The sequence below is a fragment of the Schistocerca gregaria genome, unplaced genomic scaffold (assembly GCF_023897955.1).
Source record: "Schistocerca gregaria isolate iqSchGreg1 unplaced genomic scaffold, iqSchGreg1.2 ptg000378l, whole genome shotgun sequence".
NCBI lineage: Eukaryota > Metazoa > Arthropoda > Insecta > Orthoptera > Acrididae > Schistocerca > Schistocerca gregaria.
Window position 1 is genome coordinate 15726123 of NW_026061824.1, and position 8462 is coordinate 15734584.

An 8462-nucleotide genomic window follows, 5' to 3' on the forward strand; every position below is an offset into this window, starting at 1 on the left:
AGGCACCAAAGCCAGCTAAAAGTCAATAATCGATGCCTAAAACTTGAATTGTACTACTTCTTACTGGCTATTACATCGACTTAGAAGCTTCATCTGTGTTCTACTATGATATTTTTAGTGTCTCGGCATACCGCAGCACGCGACATAGCTTTGCAGACGATAAGTACAACCGATTCAGAGAGAAGAGCGGCCAATGTGACAATCTGGCTTTAGGGAATGAGATTTTCACTCTGCAGCGGAGTGTGCGCTGATATGAAACTTCCTGACAGATTAAAACTGTGTGCCCGACCGAGACTCGAACTCGGGACCTTTGCCTTTCGCGGGCAAGTGCTCTACCAACTGAGCTACCGAAGCACGACTCACGTCCGGTACTCACAGCTTTACTTCTGCCAGTATCCGTCTCCTACCTTCCAAACTTTACAGAAGCTCTTCTGTGAACCTTGCAGAACTAGCACTCCTGAAAGAAAGGATATTGCGGAGACATGGCTTAGCCACAGCCTGGGGGATGTTTCCAGAATGAGATTTTCACTCTGCAGCGGAGTGTGCGCTGATATGAAACTTCCTGACAGATTAAAACTGTGTGCCCGACCGAGACTCGAACTCGGGACCTTTGCCTTTCGCGGGCAAGTGCTCTACCAACTGAGCTACCGAAGTACGACTCACGTCCGGTACTCACAGCTTTACTTCTGCCAGTATCCGTCTCCTACCTTCCAAACTTTACAGAAGCTCTTCTGCGAACCTTGCAGAACTAGCACTCCTGAAAGAAAGGATATTGCGGAGACATGGCTTAGCCACAGCCTGGGGGATGTTTCCAGAATGAGATTTTCACTCTGCAGCGGAGTGTGCGCTGATATGAAACTTCCTGACAGATTAAAACTGTGTGCCCGACCGAGACTCGAACTCGGGACCTTTGCCTTTCGCGGGCAAGTGCTCTACCAACTGAGCTACCGAAGCACGACTCACGTCCGGTACTCACAGCTTTACTTCTGCCAGTATCCGTCTCCTACCTTCCAAACTTTACAGAAGCTCTTCTGCGAACCTTGCAGAACTAGCACTCCTGAAAGAAAGGATATTGCGGAGACATGGCTTAGCCACAGCCTGGGGGATGTTTCCAGAATGAGATTTTCACTCTGCAGCGGAGTGTGCGCTGATATGAAACTTCCTGACAGATTAAAACTGTGTGCCCGACCGAGACTCGAACTCGGGACCTTTGCCTTTCGCGGGCAAGTGCTCTACCAACTGAGCTACCGAAGCACGACTCACGTCCGGTACTCACAGCTTTACTTCTGCCAGTATCCGTCTCCTACCTTCCAAACTTTACAGAAGCTCTTCTGCGAACCTTGCAGAACTAGCACTCCTGAAAGAAAGGATATTGCGGAGACATGGCTTAGCCACAGCCTGGGGGATGTTTCCAGAATGAGATTTTCACTCTGCAGCGGAGTGTGCGCTGATATGAAACTTCCTGACAGATTAAAACTGTGTGCCCGACCGAGACTCGAACTCGGGACCTTTGCCTTTCGCGGGCAAGTGCTCAACCAACTAAGCTACCGAAGCACGACTCACGTCCGGTACTCACAGCTTTACTTCTGCCAGTATCCGTCTCCTACCTTCCAAACTTTACAGAAGCTCTTCTGCGAACCTTGCAGAACTAGCACTCCCGAAAGAAAGGATATTGCGGAGACATGGCTTAGCCACAGCCTGGGGGATGTTTCCAGAATGAGATTTTCACTCTGCAGCGGAGTGTGCGCTGATATGAAACTTCCTGACAGATTAAAACTGTGTGCCCGACCGAGACTCGAACTCGGGACATTTGCCTTTCGCGGGCAAGTGCTCTACCAACTGAGCTACCGAAGCACGACTCACGTCCGGTACTCACAGCTTTACTTCTGCCAGTATCCGTCTCCTACCTTCCAAACTTTACAGAGTCTCGGTCGGGCACACAGTTTTAATCTGTCAGGAAGTTTCATATCAGCGCACACTCCGCTGCAGAGTGAAAATCTCATTCTGGAAACATCCCCCAGGCTGTGGCTAAGCCATGTCTCCGCAATATCCTTTCTTTCAGGAGTGCTAGTTCTGCAAGGTTCGCAGAAGAGCTTCTGTAAAGTTTGGAAGGTAGGAGACGGATACTGGCAGAAGTAAAGCTGTGAGTACCGGACGTGAGTCGTGCTTCGCTAGCTCAGTTGGTAGAGCACTTGCCCGCGAAAGGCAAAGGTCCCGAGTTCGAGTCTCGGTCGGGCACACAGTTTTAATCTGTCAGGAAGTTTCATATCAGCGCACACTCCGCTGCAGAGTGAAAATCTCATTCTGGAAACATCCCCCAGGCTGTGGCTAAGCCATGTCTCTGCAATATCCTTTCTTTCAGGAGTGCTAGTTCTGCAAGGTTCGCAGAAGAGCTTCTGTAAAGTTTGGAAGGTAGGAGACGGATACTGGCAGAAGTAAAGCTGTGAGTACCGGACGTGAGTCGTGCTTCGGTAGCTCAGTTGGTAGAGCACTTGCCCGCGAAAGGCAAAGGTCCCGAGTTCGAGTCTCGGTCGGGCACACAGTTTTAATCTGTCAGGAAGTTTCATATCAGCGCACACTCCGCTGCAGAGTGAAAATCTCATTCTGGAAACATCTCCCAGGCTGTGGCTAAGCCATGTCTCCGCAATATCCTTTCTTTCAGGAGTGCTAGTTCTGCAAGGTTCGCAGAAGAGCTTCTGTAAAGTTTGGAAGGTAGGAGACGGATACTGGCAGAAGTAAAGCTGTGAGTACCGGACGTGAGTCGTGCTTCGGTAGCTCAGTTGGTAGAGCACTTGCCCGCGAAAGGCAAAGGTCCCGAGTTCGAGTCTCGGTCGGGCACACAGTTTTAATCTGTCAGGAAGTTTCATATCAGCGCACACTCCGCTGCAGAGTGAAAATCTCATTCTGGAAACATCCCCCAGGCTGTGGCTAAGCCATGACTCCGCAATATCCTTTCTTTCAGGAGTGCTAGTTCTGCAAGGTTCGCAGAAGAGCTTCTGTAAAGTTTGGAAGGTAGGAGACGGATACTGGCAGAAGTAAAGCTGTGAGTACCGGACGTGAGTCGTGCTTCGGTAGCTCAGTTGGTAGAGCACTTGCCCCCGAAAGGCAAAGGTCCCGAGTTCGAGTCTCGGTCGGGCACACAGTTTTAATCTGTCAGGAAGTTTCATATCAGCGCACACTCCGCTGCAGAGTGAAAATCTCATTCTGGAAACATCCCCCAGGCTGTGGCTAAGCCATGTCTCCGCAATATCCTTTCTTTCAGGAGTGCTAGTTCTGCAAGGTTCGCAGAAGAGCTTCTGTAAAGTTTGGAAGGTAGGAGACGGATACTAGCAGAAGTAAAGCTGTGAGTACCGGACGTGAGTCGTGCTTCGGTAGCTCAGTTGGTAGAGCACTTGCCCGCGAAAGGCAAAGGTCCCGAGTTCGAGTCTCGGTCGGGCACACAGTTTTAATCTGTCAAGAAGTTTCATATCAGCGCACACTCCGCTGCAGAGTGAAAATCTCATTCTGGAAACATCTCCCAGGCTGTGGCTAAGCCATGTCTCCGCAATATCCTTTCTTTCAGGAGTGCTAGTTCTGCAAGGTTCGCAGAAGAGCTTCTGTAAAGTTTGGAAGGTAGGAGACGGATACTGGCAGAAGTAAAGGTGTGAGTACCGGACGTGAGTCGTGCTTCGGTAGCTCAGTTGGTAGAGCACTTGCCCGCGAAAGGCAAAGGTCCCGAGTTCGAGTCTCGGTCGGGCACACAGTTTTAATCTGTCAGGAAGTTTCATATCAGCGCACACTCCGCTGCAGAGTGAAAATCTCATTCTGGAAACATCCCCCAGGCTGTGGCTAAGCCATGTCTCCGCAATATCCTTTCTTTCAGGAGTGCTAGTTCTGCAAGGTTCGCAGAAGAGCTTCTGTAAAGTTTGGAAGGTAGGAGACGGATACTGGCAGAAGTAAAGCTGTGAGTACCGGACGTGAGTCGTGCTTCGGTAGCTCAGTTGGTAGAGCACTTGCCCGCGAAAGGCAAAGGTCCCGAGTTCGAGTCTCGGTCGGGCACACAGTTTTAATCTGTCAGGAAGTTTCATATCAGCGCACACTCCGCTGCAGAGTGTAAATCTCATTCTGGAAACATCCCCCAGGCTGTGGCTAAGCCATGTCTCCGCAATATCCTTTCTTTCAGGAGTGCTAGTTCTGCAAGGTTCGCAGAAGAGCTTCTGTAAAGTTTGGAAGGTAGGAGACGGATACTGGCAGAAGTAAAGCTGTGAGTACCGGACGTGAGTCGTGCTTCGGTAGCTCAGTTGGTAGAGCACTTGCCCGCGAAAGGCAAAGGTCTCGAGTTCGAGTCTCGGTCGGGCACACAGTTTTAATCTGTCAGGAAGTTTCATATCAGCGCACACTCCGCTGCAGAGTGAAAATCTCATTCTGGAAACATCCCCCAGGCTGTGGCTAAGCCATGTCTCCGCAATATCCTTTCTTTCAGGAGTGCTAGTTCTGCAAGGTTCGCAGAAGAGCTTCTGTAAAGTTTGGAAGGTAGGAGACGGATACTGGCAGAAGTAAAGCTGTGAGTACCGGACGTGAGTCGTGCTTCGGTAGCTCAGTTGGTAGAGCACTTGCCCGCGAAAGGCAAAGGTCCCGAGTTCGAGTCTCGGTCGGGCACACAGTTTTAATCTGTCAGGAAGTTTCATATCAGCGCACACTCCGCTGCAGAGTGAAAATCTCATTCTGGAAACATCCCCCAGGCTGTGGCTAAGCCATGTCTCCGCAATATCCTTTCTTTCAGGAGTGCTAGTTCTGCAAGGTTCGCAGAAGAGCTTCTGTAAAGTTTGGAAGGTAGGAGACGGATACTGGCAGAAGTAAAGCTGTGAGTACCGGACGTGAGTCGTGCTTCGGTAGCTCAGTTCATAGAGCACTTGCCCGCGAAAGGCAAAGGTCCCGAGTTCGAGTCTCGGTCGGGCACACAGTTTTAATCTGTCAGGAAGTTTCAATCTGGCTTTAAGTCAATTCCATAACAAATGACGATAACGATCGGATTTCTCAGGTTTTTACTACATATGAACTCTTTTCACATTCTCCCGTGCAACGCGGCTGCAAGTCCGCCTTTCATGCTGAATCTTACGGTCCTAGCTCATGTCCAAGGCACCAAAGCAAGCTAAAAAGTCAATAATCGATACCTAAAACTTGAATTGTACTACTTCTTACTGGCTATTACATCATCTTAGAAGCTTCATCTGTGTTCTACTATGGTGCTTTTAGCGTCTCCGCATACCGCAGCACGCGACATAGCTTTCAGACGATAAGTACAACCGTTTCAGAGAGAAGAGCGGGCAATGTGACGATCTGGCTTTAAGTCGATTCGATAACATATGACGAAAACGGACGGATTTCTCAGGTTTTTACTACATATGAACACTTTTCACATTCTCCCGTGCAACTCGGCTGCTAGTCCTCCTTTCATGCAGAATCTTAAGGTCCTAGCTCATGTCCAAGGCACCAAAGCCAGCTAAAAGTCAATAATCGATGATTAAAACTTGAATTGTACTACTTTTTACTGGCTATTACATCAACGTAGAAGCTTCATCCGTGTTCCACTATGGTATTTCTAGTGTCTCCGCATACGGCAGCACGCGACATAGCTTTGCAGACGATAAGTACAACCGTTTCAGAGAGATGGGCGGACAGTGTGACGATCTGGCTCTAAGTCGATTCGATAACAAATGAAGAAAACGGACGGATTTCTCTTTTTTCTACTACATATGAACACTTTTCACATTCTCCCGTGCAACTCGGCTGCTAGTCCTCCTTTCATGCAGAACCTTGAGGTCCTAGCTCATGTCCAAGGAAGCAAAGCCAGCTAAAAAGTCAATAATAGATACCTAAAACTGGAATTGTACTACTTCTTACTGGCTATTACATCAACTTAGAAGCTTTGTCTGTGTTCTACTATGGTGCTTTTAGTGTCACCACATACCGCAGCACGCGACATAGCTTTGCAGACGATAAGTACAACCGTTTCAGAGAGAAGAGCGGCCAATGTCACGATCTGGCTTTAAGTCGATTCGATAACAAATGACGATAACGAACGGATTTCTTAGGTTTTTACTACATATGAACACTTTTCACATTCTCCCGTGCAACTCAGCTGCTAGTCCTCCTTTCATGCAGAATCTTAAGGTCCTAGCTCATGTCCAAGGCACGAAAGCCAGCTGAAAGTCAATAATCGATACCTAAAAGTGGAATTGTACTAATTCTTACTGGCTATTACATCAACTTAGAAGCTTCATCCGTGTTCTACTATGGTATTTTTAGTGTCTCGGCATACCGCAGCACGCGACATAGCTTTCAGACGATAAGTACAACCGTTTCAGAGAGAAGAGCGGCCAATGTGACGATCTGGCTTTAAGTCGATTCAAAACAAATGACAAAAACGGACGGATTCCTCAGGTTTTTACTGCATATGAAAAATTTTCACATTCCCCCGTGCAACTCGGCTGCTAGTCCTCCTTTCATGCAGAATCTTAAGGTCCTACCTCATGTCCAAGGCACCAAAGCCAGCTAAAAGTCAATAATCGATGATTAAAACTTGAATTGTACTACTCCTTAATGGCTATTACATCAACTTAGAAGCTTCATCCGTGTTCTACTATGGTATTTTTAGTGTCCCCGCATACAGGAGCACACGACATAGCTTTGCAGACGATAAGTACAACCGTTTCAGAGAGAAGGGCGGACAATGTTACGATCTGTCTTCAAGTCGACTCGATGACAAAAGACGAAAACGGACGGATTTCTCAGGTTAATACTACATATTAATACTTTTCACATTCTCCCGTGCAACTCGGCTGCTAGTCTTCCTTTCATGCAGAATCTTAAGGTCCTAGCTCATGTCCAAGGCACCAAAGCCAGCTAAAAAGTCAATAATTGATACCTAAATTTGGAATTGTACTACTTCTTACTGGCTATTACAACGTCCTAGAAGCTTCATCTGTGTTCAACTATGGTGCTTTCAGTGTCTCCACATACCGCAGCACGTGACATAGATTTGCAGACGATAAGTACAACCGTTTCAGAGAGAATAGCGGCCAATGTGACGATCGGGCTTTAAGTCGATTCAATAACAAATGACAAAAACGGACAGATTTCTCAGGTTTTTACTACATATGAACACTTTTCACATTCTCCCGTGCAAGTCGGCTGCTAGTCCTCCTTTCATGCAGAATCTTAAGGTCCTAGCTCATGTCCAAGGCACCAAAGCCAGCTAAAAGTCAATAATCGATGCTTAAACTTGAATTGTACTACTTCTTACTAGATATTACATCAACTTAGAAGCTTCATCCGTGTTCTACTATGGTATTTTTAGTGTCTCCGCATACCGCAGCACGCGACATAGCTTTGCAGACGATAAGTACAACTGTTTCAGAGAGAAGGGCGGACAGTGTGACGATCTGGCTTTAAGTCGATTCGATAACAAATGACGAAAACGGACGGATTTCTCGGGTTTTTAGTACATATAAACACTTTTCACATTCTCCCGTGCAACTCGGCTGCTAGTCCTCCTTTCATGCAGAATCTTAAGGTCCTAGCTCATGTCCAAGGTACCAAAGCCAGCTAAAAAGTCAATAATCGATACCTAAAACTTGAATTGTACTACTTCTTACTGGCTATTACATCATCTTAGAAGCTTCATCTACTATGGTGCTTTTAGTGTCTCCGCATACCGCAGCACGCGACATAGCTTTGCAGACGATAAGTACAACCGTTTCAGAGAGAAGAGCGGCCAATGTGACGATCTGGCTTTAAGTCGATTCGATAACAAATGACGAAAACGGACGGATTTCTCAGGTTTTTACTACATATGAACACTTTTCACATTCTCCCGTGCAACTCAGCTGCTAGTCCTCCTTTCATGCAGAATCTTAAGGTCCTAGCTCATGTCCAAGGCACCAAAGCCAGCTAAAAGGCAATAATCGATGATTAAAACTTGAATTGTACTACTTCTTACTGGCTATTACATCAACTTAGAAGCTTCATCCGTGTTCTACTATGGTATTTTTAGTGTCTCGGCATACTGCAGCACGCGACATAGCTTTGCAGACGATAAGTACAACCGTTTCAGAGAGATGGGCGGACAATGTGACGATCTGGCATTAAGTCGATTGGATAACAAATGACGAAAACGGACGGATATTTCGGGTTTTTACTACATATGAAAACTTTTCACATTCACCCGTGCAACTCGGCTGCTAGTCCTCCTTTCATGCTGAATCTTGAGGTCCTAGCTCATGTCCAAGGCACCAAAGCCAGCTAAAAAGTCAATAATCGATACCTAAAACTTGAATTGTACTACTTCTTACTGGCTATTACATCAACTTAGAAGCTTCATCTGTGTTCTACTATGGTGCTTTTAGTGTCTCCACATACCGCAGCACGCGACATAGCTTTGCAGACGATAAGTACAACCGTTTCAGAGAGAAGAGTGACCA

General features: G+C 47.1%; 1 non-coding gene across 1 annotated transcript; it reads left to right on the forward strand.

The window, feature by feature from the left end:
- Window positions 1-3064: 3064 nt before the first annotated feature.
- Trnas-cga (transfer RNA serine (anticodon CGA)) lies at window positions 3065-3139 on the forward strand. The gene has a single exon. It is a non-coding gene; the product is annotated as a tRNA-Ser (tRNA).
- The last annotated feature ends 5323 nt before the right edge of the window (window positions 3140-8462 follow it).